Genomic DNA, 19,007 nt, shown 5'->3' with positions numbered 1-19,007 from the left:
TATACAATGCAGGGTGCAGCCAAGCCTGATAATTTTCTAGAAATGATTATTGACCCTTATATACCCCTCCTCAAAAACATGAAAGGTCAAGTTGAGGTTAATGTTCTGGCAAACCACTTAGGATCTAACAACTGTTTTGGGAGGAATTATTGCCATTGTAAACTACTGACAAGGGTTTGAAATGGTAATTCTTAATTAAGAAAATAAAAAGACTCAGCGTCTGCCCTCTTATCATGCAGCTAAAAACTGACTCCACCTCAATCCAAACACAGAATGAAATTCAGCAAAGAGATAGATTTATTTTTGTAATGATCTGTTTGAGATGTTTAATTTAAAATAATATGCCAAATCTTTAGAAATAACTTTGGGTATCAAGTGTTGAAAGAATATGTGCTTTACTTTTATGATTTTTTTTGTTTTTAATTTTAATTGTGACTTATTACTGACTTCTTCCCCCTAAATTCTTGTTCCCAAACAGAATTTTAGGGCAAAATGTCTCAAAATTATAGCATGTTCAATATAAGTAATAACATTTTTTCCATAGTATGTATTGTGTTCAACAATTAGTGTTTTGCTAGATGTACCAATTGTTTTATTTGGTAATAACAAATAGATATTTTATTAGTTCACTAACAAATAATTGGTGGTTTCATAATTTTGACAGAAAAATTATGTGTAGAGTATCATATAAGAACAATATTAACAGTAGATAAAACTGAATATAGTCCCTTTATTTCTATGGACTTATTGGGGTGCTATGTCAAGTAGAAATGGAATGTGTTTTGAGAAGATTGGACAACTCTGATATCAAGCATCTGGTTATAAAGCTGTATGCAGTCTATAAGAAGATTTGTCAGGAAAATGTCCCAAGGTAGGAGAAAAAAAAATCACAAAATTTTGGATTAGAGTTGTAGCTCAATCATAGAGTGTTTGCCTAGCGCACATGAGGCACTGGGTTCGATTTTCAGCACCAGATAAAAATAAATAAGTAAAATAAAGGTATTGTGTCCATCTACAACTAAAACAGTTTTTAAAAAATCACAAAATTCTAGGGCTAGAAAGAGCTTCAGGCTTTTCCTTATAACCTTTAAAAACTATGTCCTAGTCTCTGAATAAGGAAAAGCAAATAATGATTACAGTGTTTCAGAAGATACTACTTGTCCTCTATAGTACATTCCCTAAATTTTCTCAAAGTAGGGCATATAGCCTTACCCCATGCTGTACCCCATCATTCTCAACCCACCAAGCTGTGAGTGAATTTATTGTAGAAGTTCAAAGGCATGTACCTCCTTAGAGGCTATATAGTAATATTTCAGGTTTACATTAGTTTAATAAATTTCAAGCTGATTCTTGGACAGCCTAAATTTCTGTAAAAGCTGGTAAGAAAACTTGGCACAGAGAATATGATTTGTGAAATTCTTAGATCTTTTATTTTTTTAATATTAAAAAGGTCAAAGTAGAACTTCTCTTCTGCATTTTTTCTCTCAGGAAAACCTGAAAAATTTCCCACTATGAACACTTAGAAATAACAGATAAAAAGATGTTATTTTTTTCAAATGTATTCCAAGCTTGCAAAAAGAGAGCAAGAACAAGAATATGAGAGAGAGGGCTGGGGGTGTGGCTCAGTGGTAGAGCAGTTGCCTAGCATGTGTGAGGCACTGGGTTGGATCCTCAGCACCACATATAAGTAAATAAAATAAACGTCCATTGACAACTAAAAAATATTTAAAATAAAAGAATATGAGAGAGAGAGAGAGAGAGAGAGAGAGAGAGAGAGAGAGAGAGAGAGAGAGAGAGATGGGGTGGGGGAGAGACTCCTCTCTAGGTCTGAGACACAGAGATCTAAAAGTCAGTATGGGTAGAAAATAAACAAACACTGATCTACATTCAACAAACTTATGGGTCTCAGTAACATAGAAGCTTAGAATCAAATGCCTAAGTAGAAGCAGGAGACAGGTTGGGGCCAGAAGATGGACACAACAATGATGCCCATACATCTCTATCTAGATGCCAAGTGAAGGGAAACCAGATTGTCTACTCAGAATTTATAACCAGAATATGTATATGGTTCAGGAAACCCAAATCAAGAAAATAACTTAAGAATTGTCACAAATCAAAAAAAAGGACAAAATGTGTCTTTAGGGCTGGCTCTATCTACTCTGGCTACGTATTTTTACAATTTTTTTTTTGTTTGTTTCCTTGAAGATGAATTCGTAATCCTAGATTATTAACTGCATAAAGAAACCATCTGAGAGGACTGGCAAAAAATAAATAAATAAATAATTTCGGAACACAGCAAGTATTGGAAAAGATATGGAGAAACAGATGCTGTACTGATTGTGCATTTGAATCACCAGGGGGAAGCTTTAAAACAAGTATCAGGTCCCATCCCCAAAGATTCTGATTTAATTGGTGTGGGGTGGGACTTAGGCATTGGTAATTTTTAAAAGCTTCCTACTAAGCGATTCTTATCAACCCCTACTTTGGAACAACTGCTCAGCGATGTTCATTGTTGAGTAAGCCAATACTATTTGTAGGGTGATTTAGCGTAGTGTAATAAAGGGAACACATGCATTCCCTACAACCAGATAATTCAACTTCTAGGCAACTCAGGAAATTTTAACACACATGTAAGAAGTTATGTATAGAGATCCCTTCGGCACGGTTGCAGCATCTATAGCAAAACTGCAAGGATAATCCAAATTTCTCTCAGTTGGAAAATCGATAAATCAACCTTGAGTTATTTATGCAACATGATATTATCCTGAAGTTGCAAAAAATACAATAGATACTTACCTATGTAGCAACATGGATACATTCCCCAAACAAGGCTGAATTTAAAAAATGTTACCAAGGAATATGGAGATGCTTTATATATTTTAAAATCTAAACACAAAACATGAAGGTAATCACAAATAGATATAACCGCACAGAGATGTAGCCAAATCTGTATCTACCACACATACACATGCATATGGTGAAGATACCAAAATACCCAGAATATACAAGGGAGTGATATGCAGCAGTTTCAGGATAGTAGTTATTTTGGAAAAGAGGGGAAAGAGAAAAGGGTAGTGTTTCAGTTGTGTTTATAATGCATTTTATTTTATTTTACAAGTTATCTAAACTGAAGATGGCAAAATAACATTTTTAATCTTGGTGGTTGGTTTGCAGATAACTATTAAATGATTGTGTGTTTGTGTGTGTGTGTGTTTGTGTGTATGTATGTATGTGTGTGTGTGTCTGATAGTTTATATTAAAATACTTAAAAGGCCAAAAAGGAATTAAATGGAATGACTGTGGGGCCATATCCACATTATTTTTTAGTCACTGTAAGAAGCAATAATACTTTTTTTTTTTGTACCTGGGATTGAATCCAGGGGCACTTAACCACCGAGCCACATCCCCAGCCCCCTTCCTTTTTTAAATATTTTATTAGAGACAGGGTCTCACTGAGTTGCTTAGGACCTCATTAAGTTGCTAAGACTGGGTTTGTACTCGTGATCCTCCTACCTTAGCCTCCCAAATTGCTGGGATTACAGGTATGTGCCACTGTGCCTGGCTAGCAATAATACTTTTAAAACATAAGAAGTAAAAAAGTAAAAATAAATAAATAAAAATGTCACTGGATTTGGAAGTCAGAGGCTAGAATTCTTGTTCTATTTCTGCAACTAATTAGTGCTATTGTGTAAACCATTTTACCTAACTGCCTCCAGTTTCCTCATACATAGAGGGGTTGGATGAGATGATTCAAAATCCACTCTAGTTTCAAATTTCTATGGACCTAAAGTTGTAAGGATATAGTATTTCTGAATTCAATTTTTCTGTCTCCGTGGACGATGTCTTCAAAATACAGACTTACCCTGTAGCAATGCATTTACTTTCAATTATAATCATGGACCATTTCAAAAGTAATGGCCTAAGGGGTATTCAATAAGTAAACTTTGAATCAATGATGTAACCAATGTGGCAAATTAGCTGAAAATGTTTCCATAACCCAGAAAAATATTAAAATGAAGAAAACTGTTATGAAATACCAATGACTTCCATCTTCAAATTTATAAATTTTTACTCACCTGTTCATTGATAATATCATGTCTCATCTTGATATGTCTTGTCTCGCTTGTTTATAGGCCAGTTACCACTATTTATCACTTATTAACACAGTTTTTTTTTTTAATAAGAGCAGATGTTATAGTAAATTTTACTTAAAATTTATGTTTTAAGGCAGCAAAAATTCTGATCCCTGGTCCCTTCTTGGTAATTTGAAAGACTTTATTCCATTCTCTGAGTGGATAATGAAAACCTGGCCCAATATAAACAACTAACACACATTTGTTCACTAATGTGATGTTTTCTTCCAAGAATTATGTTTTTAGCCAACAAGAATTAATTATCCCTATAACTCTATGAAAACCCAAGCACAGAAACACATGGTGTGGGGTGAAGTCACTCTTGACATGGAAGTTAATGCAGAGCAGAGAGAACTGAAATCCATTTCCAATACAAGCAACAAAAACTCACTGCTGAGGTTTCAATTGCTCCTCCCACTCCACCTCGTCCCAGCCTGCCACCCACTCCTGGCTGCCGATTTTCTGCCAGAAATGCTATCCACAGATTAAAATAATATGGAAAGAGCCTGGCAATCTACAGCCTGAGCAGTTAGGAAATAAACAACAGTGACAATAAACACTGAAGAATACAGGGTAGTAGTTGATGGGAACATTCTTAGATCTTTTTTGTTCCTCCTGTATCAACATATTTGAATTAAACTGCTTCCTTACCTGTATCACAGGTGATAGGTGATAGGTGTCATAAAATATTTATCATCTCATCTGGTAAATAGTCTTGGTGGATCCTGTTAGACATTATCATTGTCTGATACATACAATATGGCCCTTCACATTTGTCCAGAACACAGGTTTATAGAAGAGTTACTCAGTGCAAACTATTCTCCTTACAAAGGAAAACAACCCAATGGTTCAGAGAGGGCCTGATGCCTTTGGAAACTCAGCAATATAATTTCTGTTGGGGACAATGAGAAATCACAAGACTCACTGTCATCTAGCAAGCACAAAACAGGCCACTTACAAAAGGTAAATTCTACTGAGCACTTTCTTAGCTTGTGAAAGAGGGGCATGATGGGTAGGAAGTCTTCCATTCTTTGGGCACACTAAGCAAGCACTCTACTCCTGAGCCATACACCAGCCTCAAACTTCCTCTCCTCATGGCTCTCCTTGGTAAAGGTGGAGCACCCAAACTACTGTAGGTGGGTAGCCAGCATCCATAAGTAGGGGTTGCTCGGGCAACACTATGCACCTTAGAAAGAAGCACAAATCCTTGTGGATTTAAATCAGAAGCAGATAATTTCTGTAAAAGCAACAACCATCCAGGATGGTTAAGTCCATACTCTCATTTTGTTTGATTTTTCACAGTTCCCAAATCACTCTCCCCCCTCCTCTAGTGTGTGGGGTGGTGGTGGTTATGGCCGTCCAAGATTACACCATCGCCACTATTGCTTGCAAAAGTGGGGCACAGATTCCTGTTGTTCGCCACAGGCCTTTGCCCTTGGACTACATCTAGCTACTCTATAACATGTGAGGGGAAATTTAAAGGACACCCATAGATCTGAAATAATACCCTCTCCTAAGTGAAAATAACAGATGGCCTGGCAGATAATGATCTTTAAGTAAAGGGCTAGAGAGAGTCAAGGCTGGTTCTGGGAGCACTTGGCTTTGGCAAGAGAGGATGAATAGGAATCATGTTTCTCAGAGAACGAGGTTGACAAATTTAAAGACTACAGAAAGATGGAGGGAGGGATGCCACACGTCTATGGAAGTGGACTTCATCCATTATCTTTCTCTGGAATATGTCCTTTCAGGCCAGCTGGTCTGTGGTATAGATGAGGGTTTGGTGGTAAAGTGTGCGACAGGGGATGTGGAGGAAGACAAATCACCCTGTGTTCCAAGCTGCCCAGAAAGCAACCAGAAAGTACATCCACACAGCTGTCTCTTCCCCTGGCTGACTGCTGGGAAGGGAAATGCCATCTTTCCAACAGCACTTTCAGGATTTACAGCTACCACATAAGGTTGGAAGGGATGAGGGGTGGGTGGAAGAAGATAGGAGCCTGGGGGTGGGGGGGGGGAAAGCACAGTTTGGCCACTTCTAGACTCCTCCCTGATCAATGTGCACCGTTTAACTGCATCCAGATGGATCAGCTTCACAACTCTAGATTCCTGAGGAGGCTCCAAAACATGCACAGTTGCAGCTCAAACTAATAGTGTCATTGCAGAAAGGTAACAGCAGTTGAAATATTTTTAATGTTTCCGTGCCCTTTGCCAAAGAGCATTTCCCCCAACCCCAAGTCTACAATATGATTTAATGGCATTTTCAAAAGGAGTTCACCAGAGTAACATTTTAAGCTAATTTTACTCTCTAGATTTAAAAAGTTCTTCAGCCAATTTACCTATACATTCCAGAAAAATCGACAGTATGATCTGCTTGCTAGGGCCAACGGTGTTGTTTTCCAAAGAGATTTTTTTTCCCTTGCTTATTTTCCAATTTGAAAGATAGTTTATATTACTAGAGGAAATGAGGCAAAAGATATTCACTCAAGATGTTAATGAAATTAAATAATTCTTGACACACAAACATAAACATGACTATAAATATTACCTGCTACCTGCTAAACAGCATTAAGAGCAAAAACTCAATATCTCATCTTATAATTAATTTATGGGTCAGCAAATCATGTTACTTATAGTCCAACCAATAACTTCAATGAGATTACCATATGCAAAAAGATGCTTATTAGGGAATTAAAGGCAAAGAAAGAGAAAAATCACAGTACTTACTTTGCAGTGATATTTTTAAAGTAATCCTGAAATTCAAATTAAGAGTTTTTGTTTAAAAAGAGAGACTGATCTAGCTATAATCCTTTAGACCTCAAGCTTCACTCCAGTAATCCACAGGACAAATATTGTGAAATCTTCCTTTTGTACTATTTCTCCAAATATCCAAGTTCTATGAGGAAGTTATAAAAAACAAAAGACTGTCCTTAAAAAAATGAAAGGAAAGAAAGCAAAACTGAAATGTAAGCAACAAAGAAAAAAAAATAAACCCTGTCTAGAAACTAGAATGTAATTCAGAGGTGTAACTATCTGTCTCCATTCGAAGGTGTCCTCCTGCTTTCCTGGTGACATTTCTCATCATTCAGCCCAGTACTGTTTTACAGCAACATGAGGATGTTTGAAGCGAAATGAACTCATCCTCTGAAGTTCCTTGTAGTAAAGGAAAACAGATGGAGGATTTCCTGCTGAGGACTCCCTACCGAGCACAAATTCGAGGGGGTGTGGAGTTGACTTGTGAAGGCTCTCAGTTTTCTGGGCTCAGCAGTATCTGCTCAGCAACGAGCCCACAGGAGCCGCCTCGTGCTAAAGAGAACTCTCATTCTGCAGTAACTCCACCAATAGCAATGGTTTGTAGGAGCAGGTCAATAATATTTCAGTTCCCTGTTTGTTACTGTCCTTAGTTTCAATCTCATCTCACCTCTAGGACCAGATAAATGCACATAAGGACAATTTGCTGAAATAGTCTTCCCAATCCTGTTTTCCTTCTCTCTTCCCAGGTTTCTTATCTGATAGAAGCAGTTTCCAGGTACATGCACATTGTGAATGTATTCCCGAAAATCAGTTTAAAATGTTAGAGATGTTTTCCTCCTCTTTCTAGCACTTCTTCCTATGAAAGTACATTCTAAGGACAGCACAAGACATTTTTAAATATGTTATGAAGATGCTGATGGACTCGGTAATTTTTAAATGAGGAAAGCAAGATTCTACACAAAGTACTCAGAGCTCTGGAGCCCTGAACACAGATTGACACTCTAGTGAAAAACAAAGCAGACAGAGCTAAGAGCTAAAACTCATCACAAAGAGTGAGGACACTATTGCCCATCAGAGGAGGTTTTCTCCAGGCATCTAGCAGTCCAGTTAACGAAACATCAACCCCGTATCACATCAATTACCCTAACATCTCGCCCAACTCCGTGGATATATTTCATGTTGCAACTTGTGTTAAATATGCCCCTAAAATTAAATGCCATGTGATCCTTCCTTCCATGTCAATGTCTTGATGCAAGAATTTATTTTTATTGGGCAAAGATTTCTGTAAGATCAGCTGAATGACAGGATAATTGATTAAAAGAGCTAATGATGTAGTGTGATGAAGAAGGCGTGTAAATTGCAAGTAGAGCTATGGCATATCTAAGTGGTGAAGTCAAAGAAAACTTTTGCAAGCTTAATGAAAAAAAAGCCAAGATTATCTGGAAGGATGTTCTATATCAGGAATTTACAAATTATGGTCCATGGGCTGAATTAGACACACTGCCTATAATTATAGATAAGCTTTTATTAGCACACACTCATACCTGTTTATTGCCATGTTGTCTGTAGCTGCCTTTTATTCTACAGTATCAGGGCTGATTAGTTATGACAGCCACTGTGTGGTACACAAAGCCCAAAATATTGACTCTCTGTCCCTTTACAGAAAAAGCTTATAGACTCCTCTTCTATGTGACAGAAGAGCTTATAGATACTGTAGCTTATAGATTCCTCTTCTGTGTTACCGGACAACCACTGAATCCTTTGACTTTCTTATTCTGAGCTGTGTAGTCAGAAGTGTTACATTATAACCATATTTAAGGATAAGGCTCATCACATAAATGTCCCCCTGCTCTGCTGCTCCCAGGTAAACGTGACAGGAAGGTTTCATGGGGTGTGGGGTGAGAAATCCCAAGCTCCCAGGGGACAAGATGGATCATATCATGTAGGAATGTTGTAGGATGACACAGTAAGAGGAGGAATCCAGCACTGTCACGAAGGGAAGCCAGAGAAGCAGGGCTGAGCCTAAGCATTGAGAAATACAATAAAGTCAACGGTGCAGAAGAGAACAATGAGGCCTGGGTATGAGTCAGATTAGGAGAAACAAATGGCCTGGAGCAAAGAGTAACCAACGCTTGGAGCAAAACTAAGGATATGGGATTCCGTCTTTCTGATGGCCCTGTGCAATGCGACTGAGTTTTTCAAAATGAAGGCTGTGCATCAGGGCACCTCCTTAGTCCCAAGGAATTGGGGTGGTGGGTCACCCTACCTGTTGGTGGAAGTCAGGCTGGAAAGAAACTTGAGGTCCGGCAGCTTTGCCAGTCTTAGCACCTTTCCTTCCTAGAGAGCTTACAGAAGAAGCAGGGAGCAGCCCTGGTGCTACCAGGGGCACCAGGGGAAGACTGACTGGTTCCAGCTCTCAGTGAGCAAATGATCTGGCTGCGAGAACACACTCTGTGTGAACAGGAAGAACACAACCTCAGAGCAACCCCGTAAACAAGTGTGAGATCATCTGTACTACTGGACAGTACTTGGCCTGGCCTTTTCACCCCAAAGCCAGCCTGCAGTTTTTCCAGAAGAGCTGACTTGTGTGATTTGATGACTGCCTGTTGCCTTGAATTCTCTGCTTTAATTTTCCCAAACTCCCCAGCCATCCAAAATAATGCTCAGTTTTTTTTTTAAAAAAAAATTATTTGTTCTTTTTGGTTGTACATGACAGTAGAGTGCATTTTGACTTACTAAACATACATGGAGTATAGCCTCCCATTCTCATGGTTGAACATGATGTGGAGTTATACTGGTCATATATTCATGCATGGATGTAGAAAAGTTGTGTCTGATTCATTCTACTATCTTGTAATGCTCAGGGTTTTTTTTTTTGTGTGTGTGTATTTGTTTTTTAGTTGTAGTTGGACACAATACCTCTATTTTGTTTATTTATTTTTATGTGGTGCTGAGGGTCTAACCCAGTGCCTCATACATGCTAAGCAAGTGCCCTGCCACTGAGCTACAGCCCCAGCCCGTAATGCTCAGCTTTTAAGTTTTTTAACCTCAATGAGAGATAATGACCCAGGCCTTGGGAATGTGTGTGTGTGTGTGTGTGTGTGTGTATTTTTTGTTTTAAATTTTTTTTAATATATAGATATTTGCCAACGTATCAGTGTATCAGCTCATCAGGAAATATGTCTTAAGCTTGTACTATATCCCAGTTACTGTGCTGAACCTGGGGCAAAGGACTGAATCAACAGGACAGACCTCCAGCCTTCTGGATAGGAAAGAGAAACACATAAACATGCAAACAGGATAATTTCAGATTGTGATAAGGGGTTGAGGAGAAATGAGGAATGTGATACGATATAGATGACCCAGGCTGGGGTGGGGATTCTGTCTTAGGTGGGATAATCAGAGGGGACCATCGTGAGAAGGTGACATTGTAGCTAAATATTGGGAGTTGAGAAGGAGTGGGTTGTGCAATGAGCTAGGAGAGCTTAAGTTCAAAGACTGAGATAAACAGGAACTTGGCATTTCCCAAAAAGCAGAGAGGACACTCGTGTGGCTTAGTGGGCAAGTGGGGGAGGGTGAGCAATAGGCAGAGACCAGATGGTGTGTGGTCTTGTCAGGAATGATGAGGAGGTTTGGAATTTTTCCAAGGCCAAGGCAAAACCATGGAAAGGATCTAGGCAGGGAATGTGCGTGAGCTGATGTACATTGAGGATGGAGTGAAGGAGGTGAGAGGGAATGAGATCAGTGGAGGGATAGGTGTTGGCAAGGATTAAATGGTGTTCCATGGAAAGAATGGTTTAGAGATGTATTTTACAGATAGGGAGACTCCGCTCCCTGTGATGGTAACCTGAAATGGCCTTGTTTAGTTGTTTGCTAGCTAACTTTAAATTTTCATCCACATGAGGAAAATCCATAGATCAGGGACCTTATCTTCCTTGGTTACCACCATACTCAGAGTACCTAGCGCTTGCCTGACATAGAGAAGAAATGCATGTGATTCTGTAGTTGTATGTTAAGGATGGTGAACACAGCGCAGGGCAGGTCACTAAGTGAGAAGAGAACACATTGCCCTGCAAAAAGTTATCTTTGTTTCTTGAATTTGAACACTTGTGAAGACCCAGTTGATTGGCTCACTTGGCATCTTTTCCAAGTACTTCCCTCATAGTAGACCCTGAATACTAAGAAGGCCATTCTTCTGATTCTCTTTGTGGGGCCCCACCAGATTTACAGATTCTCATACTGGCATAAATCGGAATGTGTGACAGTATAGAATGCATCCATTTTACAGATGCCGATTAGCATGTGGCGTAGCTCTGAAGCCAAGAGTTGGGGCCAGCTTCAAGGACTGTGCAAACAGTTATAATCCCCATTCTTAGAAGGGTCCCACACTTGATTTATAGTTCTGCTCTCATTGTCCTGACTCTTAATAATTTTGAAAAGTTCTACATTTTCATTTGCACTGGGCTGAACAAATTGGGTCGTTGGTCCTGCTAAGGGTTCTGATAGTTGCTTTCTCCAACCAAAAGGAAGCTAGGCTATATGTTCCCAATAACCAGCAGGTAAGGCAGTGGCTTCCGGCTCCCTGGATATTGACTCAGGCAGCAAGATACAGAGTCAATAGGCTTCTTGTTCTCTGTCTTCCTGTTCTGGTCCTGGCTAGTTCCTTTGCAGGCTAGTTGTGCTTAGATGTACTGTTTTAGAAGTCAGTTATGGGATCCTGGTCTAGATCCTGCTCTCCTAGTCTTTCCGATGGATTTTGTAACCAGGATTCCCTTTCTATTGAAAGGATGTAGTTATCCTCAATTTTCATCTTAAACAAAGGTAACTCTTGTGGGGTAAGTTAGCTTCCCTAAAGAGCTTTTCTACTTCTTTGCCATCTTTTTGCTGTTGAGGTGGTAGAATTCACTGGCACTTTTGAGATTCCATGTTCTGGTCCTGATCCTTATTAGGTGACAAGTCTGAATCATTGCTTACTAGAGATGAACTTGGACATGTCAGTCACATCCTCAAATTACAAAGATGCATTTTTTTTTTCCCTTACAGAGATGCTATTGAGTTCCTGCTGGTGGACCTAGTAGCCTTAGCCTGGTCTGCAGTCTGACTTGGATGTCTGTGTGATAGATAGGTGCACTGTGAGCTAGCCAAGCATCCAGGTGTGTTGGTTATCACTGGCTGCCATAGTAAGTAATCACAAAATGAGTGACATAAAACAATAGGAATTACTCTCAGTTCTGGAAGCCAAATGTCCAAAGTCAAGGCATGGCAGGGTTGCTTCCTTCTGGAGACTTGAGGGAAAATCCATCCCATGTCTCTCTCCAGCAAGCCTTGCCTTTCCTTACACCCTTATCTGCCTCCTTCATCTTCACATAGCTCTCTCCTGTGCCTCTGCACATTGTCTCCTCTTCTCATGAGGACCAGCTATTGGATTGAAGCCCAATCCTAATGACTATTTCCTCATCTTAATTTAATTACATCTATAAAGATCAAGTTTCCAAATAAATGTCAGTCTCAAGTTTTGGATAGATATAAATTTTGGGGTGACATGGTTGAACTCATTACTGTACCTGGTCAGTTGAACAAACCGGCTTAAGACAGGTGAGGTTAGAAAGACTTAGAGAGGACCCCACTGTCATGAAAGAAAGTAAAACTAGTCGCAGAATGGCTTACTTTTGAGGACACCCTGCCATTCATGATACCTCTATATATGATGTTTTACATTCTTCCAATGTCTTTGTTCTCAGAAAGTCTTAAAGTATAGGAAAATGTCCATAATTAACTCAAGCTAAACATCTAAGAATAAAAACCTTTTCATCTAAAAAAAATTCCATGAATATACCCCTCTGATTTTGTTCTGCTACAGGAACTTCTGTAGTGCCATCAGCAAAGGACAAGGTTTGTGTAGAGGAGAAAAAAGTCAGGCAAAAGCATTGAAATTATGTGACTCCACTCATCCACAGTGGGGACTTTTTAGGTTTCACAAATCAAAAAATAATTTAATCTATTTTAGATACTTTTTTCTAGCTCAATGAGATCGAATTCCTTAAAGCTGTAGAAGCAAGTACCCCCACCCCAATGAATACCTAAAATGACACTATAAAATATAGCCTTAGGATGGAGAAATCTTTTTTATGAGCACAGAAAAGAAGATTACATTATTCAACTAGACAAAAAGTCATTCTGTCAGAATTCTTTTATAATTTTCCACTATACGTATCTTGCCAGGAGAGAATTACAGTTATTGGGCAGCATTGAAGCTATTTATTCCCTTTTTATTCCAATAATTAAAGTATAACGCAATCAGTTGGGTTACCCATAGCCAATCTGTGGAAGATTAATACAGGATGTTCTTCTTTTGCTCATATTTGGTTTCTGCCTGGTAATGAGACAGCAATAAACTTTATGATCCCATAACATGTAAGAATTGTATTTTGTACCAAATAGCTAGCATCAAAAATAACTACTGATATAAACAAACCACACAACACAATCATTCTTGGCATACGTTAATGTGTCACTGCAAATAGTAATACAATGCCTATTGTAGCTGAAATCTGAATATTTAACTTAAAGGAATGCATAAAAATACTACTAAAATATGTCATGTCTAAAAAATAATTTGAAAATAGATTTTGGTGGTTAGCTATTAAATCACCTCATTTTTAATATGTACTGTGAGAAAACCAAAACCTGCACTGCTCTAACCTAAGCATCTGTCTTCACATAACTTAAAAATCCAAATTTACAATGCAGAAACATTACTGGCATAATGAGCATTTAAAGCCTATGTTTCATTTTGCTATTTGCCAACATTTAACATTCACAAATGAATTATTTCTCATAACACTTCTCAATAAAGGTTTATAATCCATTTGCTTTAGGTGGAGAAATTAAGACAACAGTATTTTGAGTTTTTTTTTTAAGTTCCATAGAAAGCATCAGAGCCATGGGATTATAGGAAAAAGTATTGATCAGGACTTTGCAAAAATATGCCTTAATCTGCATAGTTATTTTTCCCCTCTAGCCATGTAATTGTAAAATTTCATTAAAGGAATGCCAAATATCTTAAATTTGTATGCTTTAATTGCTTAATCATAGCAATCATTAATAGTAAATTTTTTAAATGGATTTTCATAGCATTACTATTTTTGACTCCCCAAGTCACTAAATAAAATCACAGAATAGACTACTTAGTCATTCTATCATATGAATATGGGAAATCTCTGAACATCTGCACTGATGCTTTACTTTACTATGATTGATATAAATATACAACTTGTCTGTCTTCATATGAAGACAGAGATGAACTGATCTACCAACACTGAAAAGGTGAATTAAGGACCACAATTCTCTTACACAAACTCAAATAAGACTATCCCATACTCCAGTTCTCATCCATAGTTGCAGCAGAACCATTTGACATTTGCTGGGTATGCAAAAAAATGTGAATGAAACTTTCCCTCCTCAAACCCCACAAATTATATCTTGTCTGAAACTTTTTTTTTATTGATTATTTAAAGCATTACATAGTTCATGATATATCATCTTTCATACATTTGACTCAAATTGTGTTTTTGTCTGAAACTTTTGAATGAGAGTTTCATTTCAAATTTCAACACTTTCAAATTGGTCTCAAACCAGATCCTGTTACTGTCCTTAATTTCTTTGATGTCCATTCAGTGCTTTCTATATCTTTTACATCCTCAAACATTTATTTTTTATTTCTGTATCTTCTAAAATTTATTCCTTGATTATTTTTACTTTTATCAGCTTTCCTTTCACATTTCAGCATCTTTTCATCTTTTCCAATACCCTTCCTTTTCTCCTGAGGAGCCATCTGGATTTCTGTTGATTTCAAATCCCTGTGAACTTACTTTCTCCCTTACCTTCCAGTTTCCATCTATTTGCCTTTCCCTTGTTTTTTTCCAGCACAGTTAATCCACACAGGGAATTACTGACAGATGGTGGGAGCCATACAAAGATCATAGACCAGTGAATCAATGCAAATATTGTCTGTAACTATAATCAGAAAATGCAAATATGTTATTAAAAATGAGACCACAATCCAAATGAAAAGTTAACAAAGTTATCTCACTGTATAAGACAATAGTTACCATAATTGAAAATGACAACTAGGAAGACAGACAAGTGAATATCTTTCCATCTGTGATATTAAATAAATAATTGGTTTTTGTTGTTGTTGTTGTGTTGTTATTCCTGGTGTAATCTCATCCCTCAGATAATCAGATAAGAGTGACAAAGTGAAATTCAAGGTATAGCCAGTTTTGAGAGCACTTTGCTTTCTCTCAAATCTCCCCATCATTCATTCATCATTAGATGTTATCTAGATTCCCCATCTACTTTCCAAAGTAGGGGTCATATTTAGATCTTGGGAAGTCTGAATTAACTCAAATAAAATTTGGTAAAATGGCAATAGCTTTTTCTGGAAAGTTCAGATATATTACATCTATCATGTTCTCTTTGCCCATTAACTTTATCTGTCCATGAAAAAGCAACTGATTTAGTACAACACGATTTTGTTCCTCACTTTCCCAACGTTTAGTTGGTTAAAGATTTCTTTTCTTCTTGTGCTGGGAGCATGTCTGTAATTCCAGTGACTCAGGAGGCTGAGGTAGAAGGATTGAAAACTTGAGTTCAGCTTGGGCAATTTAGTGAGAACCTGTCTCAAAATAAATAAAATAAAAAGGGCTGGGATGTCACTTAGTGGAAAAGCACCCCTGGTTTCAATTCCTAGTACGGCAAAAACAAAAACAAAAATAAAAACAAACAAAAAATAAAACTTTTCTTCTTCATAATTGTTCAAGTATTTTATAATGGATTCAAGCTAGACTTTCTGGACAGTAAAATTTTAAGCTGTATTTTACTAGCATCCTTTAAAACTTAAAGTACCATGTTTTGTTTTTCCCTCTGTTCTTATAGTATCCAACCTATGGTATCTTTTAAATCTTAAAAAAACCCATCATTGAATTCTAGTTAATAACATGAGCATCAGGCATTCTTATCTATTTTTGCCACTGAAATATATTTGGCTGTAAAATTATCCCAGCATTTCTGTCCCTGATACAACTGAGGTTGATATTTTTTTTTGTAATTTCCTTCTGTTATAAACAATCCCTATGGTTACACAGTTGCTTACAACTATTAGATAAATAAAATAGCCTGCTTTAGGATGAGAGATCAAATTTGACATGGGCAGGATTTTGGAACCTTCCCAAATGCTTCTCTTTTCTCTGCCCTGACACGTGACACATGCTGGGTGCCTATGGACCCTCTTCCAGATGAACCCCTCCCAACACTTACTATGTAACAGAGTAATGTGATCCCACCATTAATATTTCATTTATTCATGTTTTTTCCCTTTAATTTACAGCTGCACCACTAATCAAAGTGGCTTGTAGATGTTAATCCAGAAGCTCTTGGCTAGTGCTGTCCTTCCCTTTTGCACCTAAGCAACATTCTTCATCCCTTATGTGAGTTCAGTGGCCTTTTAATTTATTTTATTTGGCATTGGGTATTGAACCCAGGGATGCTTAACCACTGACCCAGATTCCCAGCCCTTTTTATCTTTTTCTTTTGAAACAGGGTCTCACTAAGTTGCTTAGGGCCTCACTTAGTTGCTGAGGCTGACTTAGAACTTGTGATTCTCCCTGATCTCCTGAATCACTGGGATTATAAGTGTGCACCACCACACCTGGCCTTCAAGGGCCTTTTAAAAGGAAAACAATTCTAGTATGTTGGTAACAATTGTTAGGAGATTTGATGTGGCAAGATATCCCCTTCCAAGATGTACTATACAAGGATGAATGATGAAATAGCTGGTGGGAATTTTGTGGAAGCATTTGGGCCCATCTTCCTCATTTAGGCAGAAAAAAAAATATGTAAACTGATCAGAGCAGGTTGAGCTGTGTCCTGTTGTTCACCTGGCACAGTACACTTGATAGCAGAAAAGTGGAACAAACTGAAATAAGCAATGATGTCCCCTATTCCTGGTTATAGGTAATTGAGAGTCCCCACTCCTGTCAATGAAGCATGAACATTCAGGGCATGCAAAAGTAATCAGCATGTAGGCAGTTAGGGCTTAAACAGGGGAGTCACATAACAAGGGACCAAGAAACTGAGAGCTAGCTTTCAGTTTCCAAGTTGTCTTATGGTCCAAAACTGTTATTGGAGTCCCATCCATTAAATCTGCATTCCAAGGAAGAGGAAGGAGAAAGTATGGAAGACCTTCTTTCACCCTCTTTAAAAAGATGTTTTCCTGAAGTCCTGTGTAGCTGATCACTTAAATCTCATTGGTTAGTATACGTTCACAGTCACACCTCATTGCAAGGGAGTCTGGAAAAATACAATAATTTCTCCATATGACATTATGCCCAGCTAAGAATCTGGTTTCTGCTATCAAGGAGACAAAATGCAGTTGTAGACAACTAATTGCCTCTGCCACCATCCTGTAGGGGAAGTGACTGTACAGAGCATGCCCACCAGCTGAGGGGTGAGGACGTGTTGTTATAACTGCCACACAGAGCTCTCTCCCATCACAGTATTCTCTGTGCCTAGAATCAGTCTCCAACTCTTTAATGACTCCTACTCTTCCTTCGGAACTCAGCCTCTCACCTTTCCTGGGAGGGCCTTCCCTGTCTTGATGGGGGTCCTCCTTCTGCTCTGTGGAGTCAACGGGGAGTTTCCCATATGCCCTGTGCCTGGTGGATCGATAGCTGCAGGGACTTCCATCCTAGGTCCTTTCATTTGTTATTCACCAGAACATTCTAGAAAAGTGCATGGGAGAGAGTAGGTATTCAATCAAGATCTGTTGAGACATGAATCAAGCCACTTTTCACAGAGGCAAAGCAGCCCTGCAGAGGACCTGCTCTGTTCAAAGGCAGATGGACAGAACTGCAGCCCCTGCAGGTGTAGAGACCCCCGGGGCCTGGAATAAAAGGAATATCAGTCCTAGATGAGAACAGACATTACTGGGCTCTCCGGCCAAAGGAATTATAAGCTCATTTCTACCTGACACCCCACCTATTACTCCATCTTCACATATGGGCTGAGAGAGGGACATTAAAAATCTGCTGCCTTTGGTACCTGAATGTCTCCTGGTGCACCTCTGACTCCACCTGCCATTTCATTTTCTAAGTTCATGCCATCCTGTGACCACTATGGCTCAGCCTTTATATATTTGCTGTCTACTTACCCAGTAATCTTTGGGACTTGATGCTTTGAACCACTAGAGAGGTGTTTCCTGTCTTGTTTTTTTTTTCTTCCTGGGACTCTATCTTGAGTTTTCTTTTGCTATCAATTTTTTGCCTCTTATGAGTTTCTAAAATTTCAACATAGACCCCAAACCTAAATGCACCTCATAAGTGTATTCTAATTAGTTGGCCATGTGTATTTCTGTTTATATAACTATAAAACAAAATAAGAATAACTAGCATTCTGGGGTGAAAAATTCAGCTCTTTCCAACATTTTCTGAGGCATGTCCACAAAATTCCAAGTACAAAGCGACTCCAAGAACTTAAAACAGACGGGAATGTGTTTGAGGAGGACCTCCCTGATAATTCCAGCTAAGATTCTGCAGTGGACAAAACCAGATACACAGCCAACTGAACACAAGGTTTTTTTTTAAATTTTTAATTTTTGTAGTTGTAGATGGACAGCATGCCTTTATTTTATTTGTTTCCTTTTGTGTGGTGCTGAGGATCTAACCCAGTGCCTCACATGTGCAAGGCAAGCGTTCTGCCACTGAGCCACAACTCCAGTCCCATTTTACCAGTTTTGAAAAACCAATCTTTACCGTTTTTTTCTCTAGGTATGGGTAAAATTTTAAAAGTAGATTATTATTATTTTTGAGCAATTTTAGGTTCACAGACAAATGGAGCACAGAGTACAGAATTTCCTACTTCTGCTGCACCCCTAATCCATCGACATCTGCATCAAAGTGGTACACTCATTATATTCAGTGAACCTACACTGACACATCATCACTTCAAGTCCGTAGTTACATTAGGGTTCTCTCTGGCTGCTTTATATTCTATGACAAAAGTATGGTCGCATGTACCTACCCTGACAGTGTCATATAGAAGTTTAATTTGCCTTAAAAATCCTCTGTG

At 38.4% G+C, this 19,007-nt stretch overlaps 1 protein-coding gene across 9 annotated transcripts in view; it reads right to left on the bottom strand.

Moving 5' to 3' along the window:
• The window catches only part of KIAA1217, a 406,156-nt gene extending 396,860 nt beyond the window's left edge, over window positions 1–9,296 (bottom strand). For 4 of the 9 annotated variants that reach the window (XM_081297972.1, XM_081297969.1, XM_081297973.1 and 1 more), the window contains exon 1: window positions 9,148–9,162. The gene's annotated coding sequence lies outside the window, so the exon portion shown is untranslated. Of the gene's footprint in view, window positions 1–6,854; window positions 7,195–9,147 lie in introns of those variants that run through there. The other 5 variants (XM_081297956.1, XM_081297967.1, XM_081297957.1 and 2 more) reach the window with 4 other exon arrangements.
• Between the last annotated feature and the right edge of the window lie 9,711 nt (window positions 9,297–19,007).

The sequence above is a fragment of the Spermophilus citellus genome, assembly GCF_964194105.1.
Source record: "Spermophilus citellus genome assembly, chromosome: 6".
NCBI classification, from domain to species: Eukaryota; Metazoa; Chordata; class Mammalia; order Rodentia; family Sciuridae; genus Spermophilus; species Spermophilus citellus.
Note: the sequence above shows the minus strand (reverse complement) of the source record. Positions and strands in the feature narration are given on the sequence as shown.